Consider the following 6,727-nt stretch of genomic DNA (forward strand, 5'->3'; position numbering starts at 1 on the left):
AGGAGTTGGACCAGATAAGCTGTGATATGCTTTGCCAATTAAAAAAAAAATCATTTTCTCTGTTATATAAGACAAGGAAGCTGTGTCTGTCTACTCAAGAATCTTTGGGGCTCAAAAATAAACAAAAGCAGATTAATATTTTACAGAGAACAATTTTTAGACCGAGAGTGTTGAGCCAAACATTTAACCTTCAACAATGAATGTCTTGTCAAGGAGAAGGTCATTTGTATGCGGCATGCAATTCAGAGAGAAACAGATGCTTTCAGCCCATTCAGCAAACTTGAGAAAATCAAGAAAAATGAAAAATTAATTTTAAAGAGCCAACACATACTACACAGGGAAATTTAAGATCCCCAAAGTGGGCATTTATTTATTGTCTGACATTTCCTGGGGCCATGGGAAAATAGTCCAAATAGGGCACCAATCACAGACCAAGAAACGCGTCCACCCAAGTCTAGATAAGCAAACCGAAACAGTTGACTGAGGTCACTTAGAGGAGTAGGGGTGACTCCCAGGCAGCTGTGCCACCAAAGGCTCACACAGTGGCAGGAGCTTCCTCCCAAATGGCTGGCCAGCTGAGCCACTGGAGAGGTCTGATCCCAGCATCTGATCGCTTTTAAACCTTTGTGGATCCCAGCCCTGAGAGTTTGGTTAGCTTTGGTCTTAGGAGCCTCCCTCCTCCTAGTAGGGAGTGCTTCAGTTAGAAGGAAGCAGCTTCGCAGCAGGAGCAGCAGCAGCAGCAGGAGGAGCAGCAGCAGCAGGAGCAGCAGCAGCAGCAGCAGGAGCAGCAGCAGCAGCAGCAGCAGCAGGAGCAGCAGCGGCAGCAGCAGCAGGAGGAGGAGCAGCATTTGCAGAGCCCAGTTGATGAACGGTCTTAATCTCTGACAGGATGAAAATGGCTAAATACAACCCAGCTGATCCAAACGCTTAGAGAGTATGCAATCTTTTATTTTATTTTTAAAAAAATTTTTTTTAAGTGCATTGGTGTGAGGATGCCAAATCTCCTGTAACTGGAGTCACAGACAGACAGCTGTGAGCTGCCGTGTAGGTGCTGGGAATTGAACTCGGGACAGCTGGAAAAGCAGACAGTGCTAACCACTAAGCCATCTCTCCAGCCACTATATTATGCAATCTTTAAATGGTGCAGCATTGACTAGTTGTGAACTGGCTCTGAACTTCAAACCCAGGCGGAGACACTGTACCAGAAGCAACTCAATTTCTCTCTGCTTCAGATTCCTCATTGGGAAATGGGGGGGGGGGGAGATAAACTTATATACCTCAAGGAATTTTTGGGAGGGAGGAAGAAGGGTGGCCCTGGGGGAGGGGGTGAATAAGAACTAAGTATAATGACATATATTTGAAAGAGCCATAGGGAAACCCATTGCTATTTTCTAACTTTTATTGTTGTTTTTGTTTTTCAAGACACAGTTTCTCTCTGTAGTTCTAGAACTTACTCTGGAGACGAGGCTGGTCTTGAACTTAGAGATCTGCCTGTCTCTGTCTCCCAAGGAGTAAGATTAAACATACCACCACCTCTCAACTGCTCTCTATCCAACGTTTAAATTAACTGTAAAAAAAATGCTGGAGTTCAGGCTGGAGAGATGGCTCAGTGATTAAGAATGATTGTTGCTTTTTCCAGAGGATCCAGGTTCAGTTCCCAGTACCCACAATAGGTGGCTCACAGCCTTCTGTAGCTTCTGCTCCAGGAAATCCAGTGTCCTCCTCTGGACACGCGCATGAACATAATTGAACAAAAATAAGTCTTTAAAATATCTATTTTTTAACCGCTCGGATTAAATGTAAAGTTATTCCAATAGTTGTCAAAAGATAGGTTTAATGGGGGCTGGAGAGATGGCTCAGAGATTAAGAAGACTGATTGTTCTTCCAGAGGTCCTGAGTTCAATTCCCAGCAACCACATGGTGGCTCACAACCATCTGTAAAGAAATCTGGTGCCCTCTTCTGGCCTGCAGGCAGACATGCAGACAGAATACTGTAAAGAAAGTAAATAAATAAATCTTTTTTTTTTAAAGATAGGTTTAATACAGGGTAGGTTATAAGATTCAATAACATATGAACAGCCCCCTCTTATTGGACTCCAGCATCCATGGGCTCAGTCAACCCCGGATCAAATATTTGTGGAGGGCTGGAGAGATGGCTCATTGGTTTAGAGCACCGGCTGCTCTTCCAGAGGACCCAGGTTTGATTCCCAGAACCTGCGCTATGACTTACATCCACCTGCAACTCTAGGTCTAGGGGATCTGACACCTTCTTTGGACTCCCTGGGCACTAGGCACAGACATGGTAGACACACATATATGCACTCATATACATAAAATAAAAATAAGTCTTTAAAAGTTGTCGTGAGAATAAGAATTACGTCAGAAGTGAACATACACAGACTTTTCCCGGTCATTATTCCCACCCAGTACAAGGTAACAATGGTCGAGGTGGCATTTGTATCACATTAGGCACTGCAAGGACTCTGATTTGATTTAAAGTACATGGAAGTGATTGGGGGAGAGCTCAGGAAGAGAGAGAACTTTAAAGTTTGTGGGAGGATGTGTGTAGGTTGTATGCAAATGCTGTACATTGGTTTATAAAAGGAAGTTTGCATTTAAAGATTTGGTGTCTGTTGGCAGCAGGGATCTTGGACCCAGTCCCCTGTAGCTGCTGAAGGGCGGTTGCGCTGTGGCAGAACCCAGGTCCTTAGTTAACGTAACAGTTACCGTTTACCTGCCCAGTTAAGCTTCGAGGTTAAACTGTAGCTTACAGCATCTCTTTCAGCTGGGGAGCCATGTGACTAAATTCTGGAGCATAGGAAGCCCAGCCGCTTCTTTGTTCAAGCTCGGGGTATTCAGCTATATGGGGGTGCACACTATCTGGAGGACAAGAAAGATCTCTCTCTCTTTTCCTGACTTTTAACCTAGGTGTGGTTTCTTTCCTCTCATCCCACTTGACTCCGCAGATTTCACGGAGCCACAGGTAGATCTTTCCTTTACGTTTTGGGATAACAGCCACGACAGTTCTGATGGAGCAACTGATACCCGATGCTCGTCACCACCGGAAAGAGCTATAAAAGCAGGGAAAATGTAAGACAGTTGCACAGAGGCATCAAACAACAGACAGTCTTTGGTTGGGGGCACGCACGAGACATTGGGCATCTATTGCAGGACTGAGTGCCGAACCGGAAGACCAGCGACTGCACGGTGTTGGCGAGATAGGCGGTTCAGCCAATCCAGAGTCAGTGCTGAGCACCAGGCTCTAGGACTGAGGACAACAGTCTATCAGCGGGGATTTAACTGGATGAACTGCCTGCCAGGAGAAGCAGGCAGAATCAAAGCCAGCAAATTAAGACTCAGGTGAGGTGGTGCTTGCCTATAATTCCCACACCAAGGAGGCCAAGGCAGGAGGATTTTTGTGAGTTAAAGGCTAGCACAGGCTATAAATTGAGTACCAGGCCAGCAAGGGCTATGTAGCAAGACCCTGTCTCAAAAACAAACAAACAAACAAACAAAAAACAGCAAAAGAAAGAAAGGAAGGAAGGAAGAAAGAAAGAAAGAAAGAAAGAGAGAAAGAAAGAAAGAAAGAAAAACAAAATAAAAAACCAAACCCAGAAAGAAAAGAACAGCATTTGCCAAAGCTTTGACTCTGGCTGGCTGTGCTGGTTCTAGAACACAGTACAGACAAGAAACACACAGACCAGCATGTTACTAACTCTTGGAGGAAATTTTGATTGCCAGAAATATTACAACTATGACCACTGATATCTGGGACTTCACCCACTCCTCAAGTTACTTCTAGGTCCCCAAGGATACCTGAAAGGAATCGGTTGAAATCTACAAGTCCATCAGCAGAATATACTCTGTGGCAGGGTGGGTGAGGTTTCATAATTTGTCTCCTCTGTTTTGCTCTTGGCTTCAGCCTGCTTTGGGGGCTTTCTGGGTCCATACTTCCCTGCCTGCCTCTCTTCCTCGCAGTCTCAGAGGTAGGGATGATTCATCTTAACTGCCTGTGCTAGCACATCCCTGCATAGGTGCACCCCCAGGTAAGCCTTGATTTCTCAGAGGGCCAGTTTCCAGAAAAATAATCTCTTTTTTCTCCAAAAAGGCTGACTTTTGAGATTCTTGCCTGGTTGAATCTGTGAAGAACACAGTATGGACTCTTTCTCCCAGGAGCTGTGAGTCCTAACTAGTGCCTACCCCTTCTTTCCCCGGGCAATGAGCTCAGCCTTGGAAGACAGAAGTCGAAAGAGTGTGATTTAGAGAGGAAATAAAAATACATGGTTTAATATTGTTCCTCTTGCATATTTCATCTCAGTTTGTCACTCGTATTTTTACTTTGTTTATGGTGTCCTTCAAGGACAAGGTTTTTTTTTTAGTATTTATGGTATCGAATCTGTCAGCTTTTCCTAAATGACTTCTGGGTTTGGTGCCCTGAATAAGAAATCATACTCTACCCTAAGTAAGGCTGAACATAATTTCCAATGGCCGCAAAATGTGCCATTGTGTAAATATGCAAATATGTCCTAATACTTTATAGATACATATTTAGGATGCGTCTTCTCTGTAAGTCATTGCAAACAATGCAACAGGCAGATTTGTGGATGTATTTCCCTGCTACAATTGAAATAATCTCTTTAGAATGGATTCTTAGGGTCCACAGGTTTCTTCACCATTCAAAAGCCTTAACTACAATTAAATATTTACATATTATAAAGAGGGAAACAAAACTAAAGTATCAGATTTCTCTTTTGTGTAGAAATGCCACTCAGTAGTGTGGCGCTATACATATATACACACACATGTATATGCATATGTATATGATATATGTATTTCAGGTTGATTAGAAGTTCCATTATTTATAAATGACACTGATTAATGATAATGATTAGGAAGTCAATTATTAGCTAACAAATACAATTTATTTGATAAACTAAATCTTTTCAAAGACAGAAGAAAACTTCACAACTCTTGTTTTATAAAGGAAAACACCAAGGAGAAAAACACCTCTTCCAAAACACCCAGTTAATTCCAGCAACCAGTCTCTAGATTGTGTGTGTGCGCACACGTGCATGTGTGTACATGAGCATTATGACACGGCCAGAGGACAGCCTTGAGTGTCTTTGCTCCTCAAATACCATCTACTTTTTTCATTTTCGTGCTGGGGAGTGAATTTAGGGTCTTACACCTTCTAGGTAGGCACTTTGCCGGTCCCTGATTTTGGGACACAATCCCTTGCTGACCCGAGGCTCACTGATTAGGCCAGGATTAGGCCAAGCAGCCCTGAGATCTGCCTGCCTCTGCCTCCCCAGCACTGGATTACTCATGCCCTCCTGCCGTCTGGCGTTCCCACAGGGTCTGGAGACTGAGGTCAGGTCCCTATGCTTGAGCAAGGAGAGCTTTGCCCAGTGAGCCATCTCCCCAGCCCTAGATTTCTTATTTGTATTGTCAAGCCTTCTTTTCAGTGAGTATAAGACACCATTCTTTTCCACTGCCCCGTTCATTGCTTCTGCTTTCTCCACGTGCTCTACTTGCTCTAAGTGAGGCCACAGCCTCCCTGGTGTCTGTACTGGACCAGAGGAGCTTCAACCAGCACAGGCCAACCATGGAAGCCACAGCTCCCCGAAGACCCGAGCGTGGACTGCTGAAGTGGAGACCAGCGTCCTTGTGAGACGCGGCAAAGTACAGCTTCATGAGCAGAGAGCACTGGTCACCCAGCTGAGATGCCCAGCACCAAGGATGCTGAGACAGTAGCATCCAGAGTTTGAGGCCAGCCTGGACTACACAGTGAGGTCCTGTCTCAAAATAAATAAATTTGTTTCTATGGGGGTGGGGGTTGTGTTGCTCCGTGGCAAACCTTGTGCTTAGTTAGCATCTGTGAGGCCCCGAGTTCAAATCCCCAGCCCCAGAAAAGTAAAATTAAAAATAAAGAAAAAAATTAGGCTCTACTGTCAAATATTTGCAGTTCTAACTCCCAGAGGTCTGCCTCTTGATAGCTATTGGATCTGAGCCAGCTCGTTTGGCTCCGAAGTTCAGCTTGTTTAGAGATAATGCTTGAACTTACTTTGAAAAACCAAAGGAAAGGATCAATAAGAAACATAAGCCACCTGATGACATAACCACCCACCCATCCTCTTGCTACCAGGCAGAGGCATGACCTTTCAATCCGGTTGAGGGGGGTCTGGAACTGATTTTTCTCTTTAATAGAAGTAACATCCGAGGGTGGAAGGATGGTGCAGCTGCTAAGAACACTGATGGCTCTGGGGACAGGGGTTGGTTCCCAGCATCCCCATGACAGGTCAGACCCACCCGTAACTCCAGTTCCAGGGAGTCTGACGCCTTCTGCCATCTGACCTCCATCTCCAGGCGCTGAGGTGGTGTGCACACATACATGCAGGTAAAACACATACAATAAAATCATCTTTAAAAAATTATTTAAAACAAACATCTATTCTCTTAAAGTATTCTCTTTAAGAGAATCTTTTTTTCTTACAATATTTATCTGTTGAAGGAAATAGAGGTGAAGAAGAGAAAGACTTGGCACCCCTTGCGGTCCTGTCTCCTAGGGGAAAAAGTAACTGTGGCTTCCTTGGCATCTTTAATTTCTGTCTGTGTGTACCTGTTTGTATGTCTGTCTTATTACCCAACTCGAGGTCACAGCCAGTGCTCTAACACCCAGATTCTGCCACATTTCCTAAGAAAGCCAATTTTAAGAAGCCACATTAAT

General features: G+C 44.3%; 1 long non-coding RNA gene across 1 annotated transcript; it reads left to right on the forward strand.

Annotated features, from left to right (window-relative positions):
* Positions 1-2,972: 2,972 nt before the first annotated feature.
* LOC125413190 (uncharacterized) lies at positions 2,973-4,305 on the forward strand. The gene is made up of 3 exons (XR_015735210.1): positions 2,973-3,360; positions 3,793-3,873; positions 4,109-4,305. It is a non-coding gene; the product is annotated as an uncharacterized LOC125413190 (long non-coding RNA).
* The last annotated feature ends 2,422 nt before the right edge of the window (positions 4,306-6,727 follow it).

Source organism: Myodes glareolus, chromosome 2 (assembly GCF_982192425.1).
Source record: "Myodes glareolus chromosome 2, mMyoGla1.1, whole genome shotgun sequence".
NCBI classification, from domain to species: Eukaryota; Metazoa; Chordata; class Mammalia; order Rodentia; family Cricetidae; genus Myodes; species Myodes glareolus.